Source organism: Schistocerca cancellata, chromosome 1 (genome assembly GCF_023864275.1).
Source record: "Schistocerca cancellata isolate TAMUIC-IGC-003103 chromosome 1, iqSchCanc2.1, whole genome shotgun sequence".
NCBI classification, from domain to species: domain Eukaryota; kingdom Metazoa; phylum Arthropoda; class Insecta; order Orthoptera; family Acrididae; genus Schistocerca; species Schistocerca cancellata.
The window spans coordinates 457738476-457755385 of NC_064626.1; positions in this window are offsets into that span (position 1 = coordinate 457738476).

A 16910-nucleotide genomic window follows, 5' to 3' on the forward strand; every position below is an offset into this window, starting at 1 on the left:
GAATGAAATAAGGCACTTTCAGCGCAGCCTCAATGGGCCAAACATGTAAATGAACCTGTAAGGTCCGAAACTAGACGCCAAATGTAAGTACTGCAACTGTCGACAGATTTATTGATAGATGACTGATGAAAATTAAAAAATTCCTTTAGAAGCTTGTAATATTTTCTTTACAACGCCTTGCACTGTCTACATTTTACTCTTTGAAAAATAATTAAAAGTTATTATAAAAAAGTATTTTCAAAAACCTTACATTCAGCTTGTTTGAAAAATATTGCCAAAATCGGACCCCTTCTAAACATTATTAAAATAGTTCTAAATAGAACTGGAAAAACGTATTAAATCAGAATAAACCGAATCTACACTCCTGGAAATGGAAAAAAGAACACATTGACACCGGTGTGTCAGACCCACCATACTTGCTCCGGACACTCCGAGAGGGCTGTACAAGCAATGATCACACGCACGGCACAGTGGACACACCAGGAACCGCGGTGTTGGCCGTCGAATGGCGCTAGCTGCGCAGCATTTGTGCACCGCCGCCGTCGGTGTCAGCCAGTTTGCCGTGGCATACGGAGCTCCATCGCAGTCTTTAACACTGGTAGCATGCCGCGACAGCGTGGACGTGAACCGTATGTGCAGTTGACGGACTTTGAGCGAGGGCGTATAGTGGGCATGCGGGAGGCCGGGTGGACGTACCGCCGAATTGCTCAACACGTGGGGCGTGAGGTCTCCACAGTACATCGATGTTGTCGCCAGTGGTCGGCGGAAGGTGCACGTGCCCGTCGACCTGGGACCGGACCGCAGCGACGCACGGATGCACGCCAAGACCGTAGGATCCTACGCAGTGCCGTAGGGGACCGCACCGCCACTTCCCAGAAAATTAGGGACACTGTTGCTCCTGGGGTATCGGCGAGGACCATTCGCAACCGTCTCCATGAAGCTGGGCTACGGTCCCGCACACCGTTAGGCCGTCTTCCACTCACGCCCCAACATCGTGCAGCCCGCCTCCAGTGGTGTCGCGACAGGCGTGAATGGAGGGACGAATGGAGACGTGTCGTCTTCAGCGATGAGAGTCGCTTCTGCCTTGGTGCCAATGATGGTCGTATGCGTGTTTGGCGCCGTGCAGGTGAGCGCCACAAACATGACTGCATACGACCGAGGCACACAGGGCCAACACCCGGCATCATGGTGTGGGAAGCGATCTCCTACACTGGCCGTACACCACTGGTGATCGTCGAGGGGACACTGACTAGTGCACGGTACATCCAAACCGTCATCGAACCCATCGTTCTACCATTCCTAGACCGGCAAGGGAACTTGCTGTTCCAACAGGACAATGCACGTCCGCATGTATCCCGTGCCACCCAACGTGCTCCAGAAGGTGTAAGTCAACTACCCTGGCCAGCAAGATCTCCGGATCTGTCCCCCATTGAGCATGTTTGGGACTGGATGAAGCGTCGTCTCACGCGGTCTGCACGTCCAGCACGAACGCTGGTCCAACTGAGGCGCCAGGTGGAAATGGCATGGCAAGCCGTTCCACAGGACTACATCCAGCATCTCTACGATCGTCTCCATGGGAGAATAGCAGTCTGCTTTGCTGCGAAAGGTGGATATACACTGTACTAGTGCCGACATTGTGCATGCTCTGTTGCCTGTGTCTATGTGCCTGTGGTTCTGTCAGTGTGATCATGTGATGTATCTGACCCCAGGAATGTGTCAATAAAGTTTCCCCTTCCTGGGACAATGAATTCACGGTGTTCTTATTTCAATTTCCAGGAGTGTAGTTTGAAAGCAGGTATAATATAACATATTCCAGAATGTTATGCCGGCCGGTGTGTCCGTGCGGTTCTAAGCGCTTCAGTTTGGAACCGCGTGACCGCTACGGTCGCAGGTTCGAATCCTGCCTCGGTCATGGATGTGTGTGATGTCCTTAGGTTAGTTAGGTTTAAGTAGTTCTAAGTTCTAGGGGACTGATGACCACAGCTGTTAAGTCCCATAGTGCTCAGAGCCATTTTAACCATTTGAGCCAGAATGTTATACAGTATCGCTGTATTTTGTTTCCTGAAACCAAGTGCCCTGCTACTGGATGTTCCTGTAGGCTTTCTTTCTGACAGTTTGTTTTCTGGACTTTAAGAACAAGACTAACTCATTTTTCCCAGTAAGTTCGTTTTTGAAAGGGTCTTCAATCTTATTTCTCTGTACAATTTGTACGACCATTCTTCACAAGTTATTATGTGTAAGCCCAAAGAAAGACGCTTCCATAGCAAGACAACACCAGCCCAGCTCTAACACCTTTATCGAAAGTTATAGGTTTGCCTCTTTCTGTTTTTTTTTTTTTTTTTTTTTTTTTGGGTCCTCAGATGTACCGTGCTTCTTGTTGGACAACCCACAAAAGCTGGTTTTGGAATCTTAAACTGTTTACTGGGCTTCTTCCAACCCAGCCTCATTTTTTAGGCGCTCTCCACTTTCTCTCATTCACCTTCCCCATCATCCTCTTAGAACGTGTTGCATAATTCCAAGGGAATAAGTGTGCACTAATACTGTCAGCCATTAAACATGAAAAACTAAGGGGTTCAGTTTAAGAAACTGAAGAGGTTCGTTTTATGCGCCCACAACCTACAATTTTTAATCGAATACTAAATTTTTAACCAAACTACAACCTAAGAAATTACCTTTAAGACACAAAGTAATTACAGACATTGGCTGCGAGTGGCCGTTGATTTAAATCAATGGGGAAAGTTGAAAATTTTTTCCCGGCCGGGTTTCTTAAATACTGGGCAGTTGCTCTGACCACTTTTTATTTATTTATTTTTCGTTTTAATCGTTACTGTTCTTGGCATTTGGTCTGGGCACATGTCACGTGAGATCTGTTCAAGTTGATCGTTCAATACGTTACGCAGTTTTATTGTTACAGAGGGCAGCCAACCCTCTAACCGAACATACTGAGCTAGCGTGCTGGCTTACCACTAAGCCATCCGAACAAAGTGGTCATCGTAACTGAACGGACTACCCTCGCACGCCTCCTGTCAGACAAAAATTCTCAACTTATCCACGCACAACTAATGTAATGCCTCTAGCCATTATTCTCATTCCTCGCGGCATTTTGCCGATTCCCGTAAGAGTTGGAGCCTGGTATGCAAAAAAATGTGTGTGCGTGTGCGGGGGGGGGGGGGGGGGGGGGGAAAGGGGGGTGTCTCTGCTTTCTGTTCTTACCACTGAAGAGCATAATTGGTTGAAAGTCTTACCTGCCAATATATCGGAGTAATAAAAGTAGCACAGTTTAAAAACATTTTCCTTTGACAAAACATGTAATGGTGAACTGATAAGTAACAAGTGAAGCTGATGACTTGTGCACTCCGCTATAGAATGGAAGACGCTTAACCTACTATTTACATATGATCCCAAGAGAAGGCAGAACCAAGAGGCCAGGGGGTCCGATTTAGGAGGGGCGTTGCGATGGGCAGTCCAGTTTAGGGCACTTTCATCTAATAATAAATTGCTTGTGGCTCAATGGCGTAGTGCTAATATTTTATCTGGACGTCACTTCATCAATCCACGTGTTCATAACTTACCCCAGTTATCCAGCAAGGAAAGGAACTTACGGTTTAAAGTGGAATCTGAGACACTTGTCGTTCATGATGTCTCCTCACATCATTGAGAGATAAAGTTTATGTTAATGCCAGATTGAAAAAAAAACATGCCTGGAGACGCCGTGAATTTCTATGGGGTACGAACCTGACTGTCACCCGCCATACGGCCCGACAACGAGGAATGATGGTCTGGGGTCCCATTTTTTTCATAGCAGGACTTCCCTGCTTGTCATTCGTGCCACCCTTACTGCACAGTGGTACGTCGACGATATTCTACGTCATGTTTTGTTGCCCTTTATTGCAAGTCATCCTGGGTTTAAATTTCAGCAAGATAATACCCATCCGCACATGACGAGAATTTCTACTGCTCGCCTTCGTGCTTGCCAGACCGTATGTTTGCCAGACCGTATGCTTGCCAAACGCTACCTTGGTCAGCAAAGTTGCCGAATCTCTCCCTAGTTAAGAAAGTTTGGAGCATTATGGCAGTGCCCTCCAACCACGTGGGGATTTTGACGCTATAGCATGCCAACTGGATATAATTGGTAGGATATCCCTCAGGAGGACATCCAACAACTCCATCGATCAGTGCCAAGCCGATTAACTACCTGCATAAGAGCCAGGTGTGGACCAACGCGTTACTGACTTGTTCAATTTATGCAGCTCTTTCTCTTGAATAAATGATACAGTTTTACTGAAACTGTAATTATCTGTTTTTCTGTACATGTACATCACATCTACTGATTTCTGTCCCACTAAGATAATTCCTTCGGGGTTTGTCGTTTTTCTTTGCCTTAGAGTGTATTAATACTCAGTTCATTAGCGTCATGCACTTTAAAGGACTCGTTTCACTTCGCCTAGGTATGCCCGTTTAAGATGATATATTCTTTAAGAAGTTTTGGAAGCTAGTCTTGTATCTGGGATGGTTCTGCAGGCTGAGTTGTCTTCAGTTATATGAAATCTTGAGGGGGTTATGCCAGCGCTGATCGGTTAATGCTTCGTAGATCATGTCGGTGGTGATTTGCTTCAGGTCAAGTTTAATACGACTAAATTCTACGAAATATTTGCATAAGTATTTATGTGGCCCAAATTTCAAGGAGCGGCGCTGACCGCAGGTCCCAGTGTTTCAAATAGGCGTTGCGCCATCGCCGACTTGTTTACTCGCATTATTTTTGAGATCCGATTTGACCGGTCCGCATAGCAGCGAGAGTGATCACGCCGCTTCCGGGACTCTTATCAGGCGCGCCGGCTCCGGATCGAATCCGTCCGATGGATTAACGACGAGGGCCGGTGTGCCGGTTTCGCACATTTGCCTAGGTGAATACCGAGCTGGTATCCAAGTCCCGCACCAGTTACACGATTCGCAGTTATTTCGAACATCTCACACTTTGAAATGGGGTGACACTAGACACATGCCCTTCCTGTCCCCACCCGTTCCCTCCTGGGAAGAGAGAATCTGGCCACCCTCAAACATTAACACTAACAAGTGTAAGCATTAATAAAAACACTTGTTCTCGTGGATCATGCCATGAATGGCATGTAGCTCATTACTACTAGCCCACCAGACCCGTCTGCGTCTATGAAGACTGCAATACCTGATTTCCTGACCGCGTCCGAGTTCTCAACCTGTTAGCTACTGCGTGGTTTCCAATAGCTGGAGGAAGATGTTCACCCTGAAGGTTTGGGCCAGTCTTTCCCCAGTCCTCTTAAGAGGATTGTGGCTGAAGGGCGAGTAATTTTCATATGGCAACGGGTGTCTTCCACCACATGATGAAGATCACGGCATCGATCACTATCTTCTAGATAAGTTCTAACAGGGGGCGGAGGAAATGGCCAATGTAAATGCCTGAATTTATTCCTGGGCCTGATTGTCGAAAACACGATTAAATAATTTCTTGGAATGGTTTGGAACTCGTGAAGAAAAAGCCAGCTGGCAGCTCTCGAGGGATTGGCGCGCCAGGCCATGGGCCATATAGAGCGGAGGTGTTCCGTTAAAACGTTTAACAGGAGTCGTGAGTTAGTGATCCTTCGGGGCCAAAAACGCTTCTGAAAATAACGGAAAACCTGATAGAGTAGAAAGTGCTATTCCATACGCGGATGGAAACTTGTCTAGTTCTCTTACGGGTCCCTAGGAGACTGTTGCCTTTTCGCTAGCGTGCAAGAGCTCGATAGGTACATGCACCTCGTATCAGGGACGGGAGCCATTAGCTGGGTCGGGGCGATGTTTCACTGAACGAAGCTGACTTGGCGACGTTTACCTGAAGCAAGGAAATTTCATTTGTTTCTGTGGTAATTTGAGTGTGATATTTTAGCGTGTGTTCGGGCCTATCGGCATCGAACTGTGGTCCTTTTTTGTTGTCGAGGAGACTATCGGCTAAAGTTGCTACGAGCCAGTTAGAGGTGGTGTATAAAAGGCCAGCGGTTTACATATTCCTTTCTGGTGGTGGGTCTTCTGAATCTAGTTTGATAGCTACAGCGCTTTTAATTATTGTCTTTGGAATAATGGGAAGTGTAAATCTGTCTCATGAGTTACAAAAGAAACGGTAGACCGTTATTAAAACGGATTTTACAAGTGTAGTAGTGCCGAGAATTAATCCGAGTCCACCAGTAAAAGTTTAAATCCGCGGTATAATAAGCCGCGTGACTGGTCTCAAACACGGACACCGCGAAGAGCGCGCTATTCTTCCCGCTGCCGCGAGTAGGACTTCGCGACACGTCACTTAAGTTCCGAGGAAGGAGGAAAAGCAACATTTCGGGTCTGAATGCATCCACTACGCCTCACACACCTCGTTTTAGGAAATTATCTCGGAAAAATTAGCCCACTAACATAGGTGGACCCCAGGTAACAGAACACCTACAGCCACAGCCAGCAGTGAAGGCAACGGACCAGTTACAGTATGTGTGCGTGCAGAATCCGAATTGTTCAGAAAATCCTCTATCGAGCACAGGCTGTCCCAGATTCTCTACCGTTATGCATGGAACGTATCTCACCCGTATCGATGCCATTTATACTGTTTAACGAGCCGTCGCCAAGACTGATTATCAGTGTTTGCTTTCAGCCTACGTGTGTTAGTAACATTCGAGAAACTGTGTAGTCCACGGACACAATTAGTGTTAAATTCCATAAGGTTTGATGAGGTGTTTCTTCTTGATCTCAAAGGGGGCCTGTAAAGGACTGGTCAAAGATATCGAAATAAAACACGTCACCATGTCTAATACGATCTAGGAAACCCTTTTGTATTCAAAACAACTTCTAGTCCGTCTCGCGATGCATAAATACAGGTTCGGAATGTTTTTCGGCGAATAATATACCATTATTCCTGCAACATAGTGGCAAGATCAGGTAACGATTGTGGTGGTGGGCAGCGATCACGCATCCTTCTTTCGAAAGTACAGCGCAAGGGCTCTATAGCATTGAGCGCTGGCGACTGTGGTGCCCAGGGGAGATGCGCCGCCCAACGACTTTCTTCCATTGCTCTGTAGTACAGGTTCTCTGGCTTCCGCAGAACGTTTCCTGCTACAGCATTTGCATCACTGATGCGTAGTTTTGGAATTCGAGCTCACCCTTCAATTCCAAGCTTATGGATCTTCCTTCACGTTGTTTTGGTGCTGGCAGAGTTCGCTGGTGCGACATACAGTTCTGCGATGACTCTTGCAGCTGCATTTTCTTATTTTTAGTAATTTTTCGTCGCGATGCTCTTAAATGACCGTCTGTCATAATCACTCAACACGCACTTTCGTCCGCGCTGTGACTTAACGGATGGTGTTTTTCCGCATTCCTGTATGCGGAATAAGTCTGCAGCAAGGTGCTACTTAGAACACAGAACACTTCTTCTATCTCGGTTACGGAACCACCTCAATACGAACAACAACAGTTTTCACACCTTCGACATTAGAATTCACTTAGCTCCGACATAATGCACTCACAACTACACGGCACTGTTGTGACCACGGTGACACTCGCAACCTATTGAGAACATTCCATGGGTGCTGTTTGTGGTCGGATAGACTAGCACAACATGGAAGCTTGGCTAGCATCTGTATTTGTGTTCAAGCATGCATTTCTCACTGTTTTTGTATGTTTTTATCCAATTCCTATACGTGAAGCCTACAGTAATATCCGTAGTAAGACGATGTCGTAAGACGTGTAGGAAAATGCTTCATGTTCTGTTACACATAACGTCCTTGAACGCATCTAAAGCTTCCACTCAGTGTGTCTGAATCGGTACGGTGCTGGAAGCGAACACAACTGTGCATTTAAATGTGTATTTATGACTGAAGACGCTGTTACATCAATGTTTGATCGCCGTACGAACTAAAAAATGAGCGATAATGATATTAGCACCCGTGTTACTGAAATACGTAAGACCACGTAAAAAAAAAGTATCAGCCTGTGTCAAAATTCCGTCTGATTTTTACATTGCTTACGCCGCTGAAGTAATCATTATCTTACTTTTTATATTCGGAATTCTATTGCGCACCGAAGATTCCCGCATGACTACACTCGACGTTAGTTGGCTCTGAGCAGTATGGGACATAACATCTGAGGTCATCAGTCCCACAGAACTTAGAACTAACTAAACCTAACTAACCTCAGGACATCACACACATCCATGACCGAGGCAGGATTCGAACCTGCGACCGTAGTGGCCGCGCGGTTCCAGACTGAAGCGCCTAGAACCTCTCGGCTACACCAGCCGGCTCGACGCTAGTATTAACAAAAAGGGTGACGGAATGCACGCATAGAATTACATGTTAAGATCGGTGACGACTTTTGTTGCAGATTTTTAACAAATATTCTATGCTCGAACATTACGGTCGTAATATTCTCGGAGGAAAATAAGGCCTCTCAAAGAATCAACACTGTTTCGGGGAAAAGGACATTCGAGTGAAAAACAACACATTATATTCATACAGGACTGTCGGCCGCTGTGGCCGAGCGTTTCTAGGCGCTTCAGTCCGGAACCACGCGGCTGCTACCGATGCAGGCTCGAATCCTGCCTCTGGCATGGCTGTGTGTGTGATGTTCTTAGTTTATTTAGGTTTAAGTAGTTTTAAGTCTATCGGACATCATGACCTCAGATGCTTAGAACCATATTCATACAGGATAACGTGGAAACAGTAGATACAAATGAACTGGTAGATTCTGAGGTTTTAGAATGGCGTTTGGCATTGTAACACATCGTAGAATGCCAACGAAGATGTGATCAAATGAATATTTTTACGGATATGCGATGAACTCCACGAATATTTGAATAATAGAACCAAGTACTCTATACTGGACGGTCACTGTTCAAGAGAAACGAAAGTAACATGGAGTGCCCTCCAAGGAGGCGTGATAGGGACCTCCAATGTACTCAGTATACAGAAACGAATAATAAGGTAGGATTTTCGCCCTAACCGTTTGACCAAAAGTATTCGGACACCCCTACGTAGCCGGCCGGAGTGGCCGTGCGGTTCTAGGCGCTACAGTCTGGAGCCGCGTGGCCGCTACGGTCGCAGGTTCGAATCGTGCCTCGGGCATGGATGTGTGTGATGTCCTTAGGTTAGTTAGGTTTAAGTAGTTCTAAGTTCTAGGGGACTGATGACCACAGCAGTCAAGTCCCATAGTGCTCAGAGCCATTTGATCCATTTTGAACACCCCTACGTAACATGGGATTGACCACTAGATGTCAAGAGAGGCGAACCCCTTAGTATAAAAGGAGGTGGAAAGTATTGTGCTGTCAGTATAAAAGGTGAAATAGCAGAATGGGTTCATCAGGGGAGCACAGTGACTTCGAATATTGCCAGCTGAGTAACAAATGAATGAGACATTTCAACCCTTCTGCATCTGCTGAAGTCGAGTATTGTGATACAACTCTAAAGTGGAAACGTGTAGGAATAACCACAGCTAAAGCAAGACTTGGCAGGCCACATGTTCTGAAGGACAAGACCCTCAGGTCTCGAAATCGGGACTTTTGCGTTTCGCAGGCAAGTGCTCTATCACCTGAGCTACCCAAGCACAACTCACGCCCCGTCCTCACAGCCTTACCTCTGCCAGTACCCCGCCTCCTACCTTCCAAACTTCACAGAAGCTCTGCTGGGAACCTTGCGGATCTAGCACTCCTGAAAGAAAGGATACTGATGAGACATGGCTTAGCCACAGCCTGGGGGATGTTTCCAGAATGAGATCTTCACTCTGCAGCGGAGCGTGCACTGATATCAAACTTCCTGGCAGATTAAAAATGTGTGCCGGACCGAGACTCGGGACCTTTGTCTTTCGCTGACAAGTGCTCTACCATCTGAGCTCCACTAGCACGACTCACGCGCCACCCTAACAGCCTTACTTCTGCCAGTACGTCGTCTCTCGGGTAGCTCAGATGGTAGAGCACTTGCCCGCGAAAATAAAAGGGTCCGAGATCGAGTCTCGGTCCGGCACATAGTTTTAATCTGCTAGGAAGTTTCATATCAGCGCACACTGCGCTGCAGATTGAAAATCTCATTCTGAGGACCCTCAAGCATTGCAGAGGGTGGTTGTAAAGAATAGCATGAAGTTTGTGGAAGGATTCAGTCGTGAGTTCCAAAGTGCTACCAGCAGTCCAACTAGCGTATTGGCTGTGCATAGGAGTTAGAAATAATGAGGTGCAATGGTCGGGCAGCTCCTCGTAAACTACATATTTCTGTAGTCAGAGCTAAACGACACTTGAGATGGTGTAAAGTGAGGCAGTGGATGATTGGAAAGAGTGATTTAGACTGATGAATCACGCTACATCCTGTCGCAATTGCATAGAAGGCTTTAGATTTTGCGAATGGCGGGAGGACGGTAGCCTTACTGCAGATGGTAAAGAGCGGAGAAAGTGGTGTTATGTTACGGTTTGGCGAGGGCTTTTTTTGCGATTATTGTGTGACACCCTCTCTGTGCTTAAGGAAACGCTACATATTGAAGATGGTCACATTTCACAGCACTGTGTGCTGCTTACGGTAGAGGCACAAATCGGAGACGGTAATTGTATCAGCATGATAATCTACCCTGTCATAAAGGAGAATCTGTGAGACAATGGTTCGAGCATTAACTTTATTGAAATGTACAGGTCTGTGCAGAGTCCTGAGTTAATCCACGGAACGCCTTTACGATGAGTTAGAAAGTCGTCTTCCGTCCAGACCTCAGTGCCCAAAGTCACTAGCTTCTCTGGATTCGGCTTCTGAGGAATAACGCGACGCCATTCCCGATCAGACTTTCAGAAACCCCATTGGAAGTTCCCAATCAAACCCATCATAAATGCGACGGGTGGACACTTTCTGTATTAATGTGCACTAGTAATGTCTGGTATTTTTGATCATATAGTATATCTTATTATTAGCATATTCTATTAAATAATATCCATCTGTTTTGTCTGCCGTGATTATGCATTCCGTTAAAGTGTAAAATAGGGTGAAGAACACTGGGGGAATAATTTGGTAACCAAATTACAAAATTAAATTGCGTTACGAACGACAGAGGCCAATACTAAGTTTTAGACGCCACATACACTCCTGGAAATGGAAAAAAGAACACATTGACACCGGTGTGTCAGACCCACCATACTTGCTCCGGACACTGCGAGAGGGCTGTACAAGCAATGATCACACGCACGGCACAGCGGACACACCAGGAACCGCGGTGTTGGCCGTCGAATGGCGCTAGCTGCGCAGCATTTGTGCACCGCCGCCGTCAGTGTCAGCCAGTTTGCAGTGGCATACGGAGCTCCATCGCAGTCTTTAACACTGGTAGCATGCCGCGACAGCGTGGACGTGAACCGTATGTGCAGTTGACGGACTTTGAGCGAGGGCGTATAGTGGGCATGCGGGAGGCCGGGTGGACGTACCGCCGAATTGCTCAACACGTGGGGCGTGAGGTCTCCACAGTACATCGATGTTGTCGCCAGTGGTCGGCGGAAGGTGCACGTGCCCGTCGACCTGGGACCGGACCGCAGCGACGCACGGATGCACGCCAAGACCGTAGGATCCTACGCAGTGCCGTAGGGGACCGCACCGCCACTTCCCAACAAATTAGGGACACTGTTGCTCCTGGGGTATCGGCGAGGACCATTCGCAACCGTCTCCATGAAGCTGGGCTACGGTCCCACACACCGTTAGGCCGTCTTCCGCTCACGCCCCAACATCGTGCAGCCCGCCTCCAGTGGTGTCGCGACACGCGTGAATGGAGGGACGAATGGAGACGTGTCGTCTTCAGCGATGAGAGTCGCTTCTGCCTTGGTGCCAATGATGGTCGTATGCGTGTTTGGCGCCGTGAAGGTGAGCGCCACAATCAGGACTGCATACGACCGAGGCACACAGGGCCAACACCTGGCATCATGGTGTGGGGAGCGATCTCCTACACTGGCCGTACACCACTGGTGATCGTCGAGGGGACACTGAATAGTGCACGGTACATCCAAACCGTCATCGAACCCATCGTTCTACCATTCCTAGACCGGCAAGGGAACTTGCTGTTCCAACAGGACAATGCACGTCCGCATGTATCCCGTGACACCCAACGTGCTCTAGAAGGTGTAAGTCAACTACCCTGGCCAGCAAGATCTCCGGATCTGTCCCCCATTGAGCATGTTTGGGACTGGATGAAGCGTCGTCTCACGCGGTCTGCACGTCCAGCACGAACGCTGGTCCAACTGAGGCGCCAGGTGGAAATGGCATGGCAAGCCGTTCCACAGGACTACATCCAGCATCTCTACGATCGTCTCCATGGGAGAATAGCAGCCTGCATTGCTGCGAAAGGTGGATATACACTGTACTAGTGCCGACATTGTGCATGCTCTGTTGCCTGTGTCTATGTGCCTGTGGTTCTGTCAGTGTGATCATGTGATGTATCTGACCCCAGGAATGTGTCAATAAAGTTTCCCCTTCCTGGGACAATGAATTCACGGTGTTCTTATTTCAATTTCCAGGAGTGTATTAAAGATCTGAACGCCGAACGATGCTTTTAGATACGATGGCGTGATTGTAAATGAGACATGGGAGCTGTCAGCAACAATTCACAGCTTTTAGTACTCATCTAAAAAAATTAAGCCAGTGAAAGGTGATGCGATAATCAACACATGTGGTTCACTCTTCGCCACACAAATTTATGCTTGTCGCACACACCTATTATGTTAGTAACAGCTTCAAGCATTACAGTGAAGCTAAAAAAGAGTGGCTATCATTTATCACCTTACAATGTGTGATAGAGACACTAGTTTCACGCAACTGTCTCTCTTGAATGACAAACTTCTCGTGAGAAATACGCCACTGCTTTATTGGTGGCGATCGCAGTTTAATACTATTTGTTTCCCTTGGGAAAAAAAGAGTGTTTGTGAATGTGCGCAGTTTATGGTTTGTGCATCTGATCGAGTTATGAATTACGATATTAGATTAACAAACGAGTCAAATGTGAGATGTAAACCGTAGGGCCGTTCGTAGCGAAAGTGGTTTAAAAGTCGATGTTTGCACCAGAATATGCAACTGTCTTCAGAGAAATACATTTTCTGCTGTTTATTATTGCCTGAGGTGAATACCGAAATGGTTCCGTCAACGAGACGGTAATGGTTTTTTCCGCCAAAGTTTTCCTCGTAAGTTTGTTTTTCACCTGTATTGTCGTCGACGTTGACGCAACGGGAAAGTCTGCAGCGAAAGTAGTATTGACAGTCTGTTTATAAGCTAAATCGTACGTCAGATCGTAGCACTTACACTGTGTTGGAATCTATATTTTGTTTGACGACTTATTATTACGGAGGTTCGTATGAATCGTTATTAAAGTTAATGATTTTACGAGGGGACTTTAAAAAGTAAGCTAGACATGTCAGTCCACGCTGAGACAACTGCGCAACAAGAGTGACGCATTGTCAGAAGAGAATACACTTTACGAGTTTTCTGTAGACACGGTTCTGCTACGGTACGAGTAACAAGTACATCACAGTGCAGGAGAGAAATGACGCGGCAACTGCTAACGTGCTCCATATTTGAATTACGCAGAAAAATGCGATTCCTGTGGGCAAAACGTTTAAATTGCACACATATCCGACGTGAAATTTTGACGGTATATGGACCAAACACAGTGTCGCGTCCAGCCCAAGTGAAATGGTTTCACCAGTTTAGCCAAGGCCATGTAGACTTGGATGATGCTGATCCAGGAGGAGAACCATCGTTGTCGATCACTGACGACAGTGTTCAGGCAGTCGAGGAACCTACTAGCAACAGTCACCGTTTTCTCAACGGCGAGGTCGTTCACACAGCGATTCTCGAATAGCCCCGTGACCAAGCAGCGACAATGAAAGGAAAATGTGGCCACTGGACACAGTGCCATAGGTTCCTCCAAAAATCGTAACACAACACACACACACACACACACACACACACACACACACACACACACACATGACATAGTCACAAATTTAAATCCACCTGATGATGGAGGATTAAACGTTTGAAACGTGTAGTGGAGATAAATAAACAGTGACTGATAACCGTAAACTTGTTCACGGTATACCTGCCTAATATCACGTAGAGCACGCAGAACTGCCGCAACACAGCGTGGCATGGACCTGACTAATGTCTGAAGCAGTGCTGGGGAGGGAACTGACACCATGAATCATGAATCCTGCAAGGCTGTCCATAAATCAGGAACCGTACGGGGGGGGGGGGGGAGATCCCTTCTGAATAGCACGTTGCAAGGCAACCCAGATATGTTCAATAATGTTCAAGTCTGGGGAGTTCGGTGGCCATCGAAAGTGTTTAACTCAGAAGGGTGTTCCTTGAGCCACTCTGTTGCAATTTTGGACGTATGGGGTGTCGCATTGCCCTGCTGGATTTGCCAAGTCTGTCGGAATGCGCAATGGGCATGAATGGACGCAAGTGATCATACAGGATGCTTACGTACGTGTCACCTGTCAGAGTCGTATCTAGACGTATCAGGGGTCCCATATCACTCCAACTGCACACGCCCCCCACACCATTAGAGCATCCACCAGCTTCAACAGTCCCCTTCGGACATGCAGGGTCCATGGATTCATGAGGTAGTCTCCATACCCGTACACGTCCATCCGCTCGATACAATCTGAAACGAGACTCGTCCGACCATGCAAAATATTCCAGTCATCAACAATCCAATGTTTTTGTTGACAGGCACAGGCGAGGCGTAAGTCTTTGTGTCGTGCAATCATCAAGGGTAGACGGTTGGGCCTTCGACTCCGAAAACCCATATCGATGTTGTTTCGTTACGTTGACACTTGTTGGTCTAGCACTGAAATCTGCAGCAGTACGCGGAAGGGTTGGGCTTCTGTCACGTTGAACGATTCTCTTCTGTTTTCGTTGGTCCCGTTCACCCAGGATCTTTTTCCGGCCGCAGCGACGTCGGAGCTTTGATGCTTTACTGGATCCTGATATTTTCGGCACACTCTTGAAATGGTTGTATGGGAAATTTCCCACTTCATCGCTATCTCGGAGATGCTGTGTCCCATTGCCCGTGCGTCGACTATAACACCGTCTCCAACTCACTTACATCTTGATAAACTGCCGTTGTAGCAGCAGCGCTAGACACTTGTTGTCTTATATAGAGGCGTTGCCGCACGCAAAACCGTATTATGAATGTTTACGTATCTCTGTATTTGAATGAGCAAGCCTAAACCAGCTTCTTTGGCGATTCAGTGTGTTTATTTTAATAAGAAGAGACCTCTGCCATTCTCGGGGAGACGAGGAAGTATAAATTCATTTTCATGAATGATACGTTTTTTCTCTTTGGTGTTCATACACTTCGGTAAGAAGAGAAATTCATACATTGCGAGATCTGAACTGTACGGGGAATGAACCCCAACTTCCATCTGAAGGGCTGCAGCAATCTCTTTGTTCCATGTGTGATGTACGGACTCGCGTTGCATTCTTGAGTATTCCTTACTTCTGATACCATTCCCTTGATGGATAAACAGCGCGGAAGTGAGCTTGCAGTAAAATCTGTTCGAGAAGCTCATGCAAGTACACTAATTTGCAAATTTGTCACCAAAATTAAAATTGTTACACATTTAATTTTATATTATTTTACCTACTTGTATATTTGCTATTTTGAAGACAATACAGTGTTTTTGACTGGCTCCTACATGTTGTAATTTCAAGCTTACAATAAATTATTTTAAAAAATGTTGACATTAGGATCAGCTGAGTTTGAACTGACGACGAGAAAAGATAGTTTGTTACGTCTTTTTTCTCTCCAGAACCACGGAAAGAGCATGTCTCAAAGAGATGAGAAAAATGTCAAAGCGACTAAGTTTTAATGTAATGTCTCATCCGTCACGCAAGACTTATTTGTAACAAACCTCCTCATTAGATGGTGACAAATCATTTCCTGGTTGCCCATGTCTGCTATCCCTGCCCTTATAGCACGCTGACGTAAGACAATAGAAGTTGGAGAATATGCCGAAAAAAGCACCTGTAATAGAAATGTTGACTGATATCGTAACCAAATTGTAACTCTTCAGATAAATACGATCTGAGAAAAAGTTGACTGAACAACCGTTGTATGAGTAAATAATCATTTCACCAACAAAGCTTTTCTCTTATAAATTAAACATGTTTTTACCAAACGAGGTAATACGATAGACTAACTTCCCGTAAGGAATGAAAGATGTTTAGAATTTAATGTTCACTACTGATAGTGCATATCAAAACGGGAACACTAACTTCGTTGGAAAGGAATGGCGATGTAACGTTTCTAAATCAGGGAATCAACGGAAACCTTTCATTACCATGTCAGCACAAGAATTTAAACTTCTTTCTCATCTCTATAATGCGATTTCTTCATGTTAACCCCTGTGCTGTTTTATTCGATTCTGTGTCAGGCTGATCTTCCACGATAAGATTGTTCCTTCCCAAATATCTCGTTTAATCCATTATTTGTTTAGTAGAGCTAAAGACCTGTTCCTGCTGCATCTGAAGTCGATGAAATCCAGAACCACCACCCAGAACAACAGCAGCGAGTTCTCTCCGAATTTTTCTCGACATGACAAGTGCTGCTGACGTTCTCGGGCGATGGGTGTGACGCTATCGTCGAAACACCACAGCACTACCTCATCACAAAGTAAACGGGAGTGGTCGAATTGCTAAGGAACAATTCGTGGACGATTGTGACCGTTTTTTAAATTTGAGCTGTGTACTTATGCTTTGTTAAGTTTAATCAAAGTGATACAACTCGCTGGTTCTGAACGAGCACTTTATTGCAGACCTTTAACGTTTCACTGCAAGCAGAGCCCGCAGAGATTCTGCGCAACCACGCAGAAAACGATAACTGGAAATTTTTTGAGTAGTGGAAGGAACGAAAAT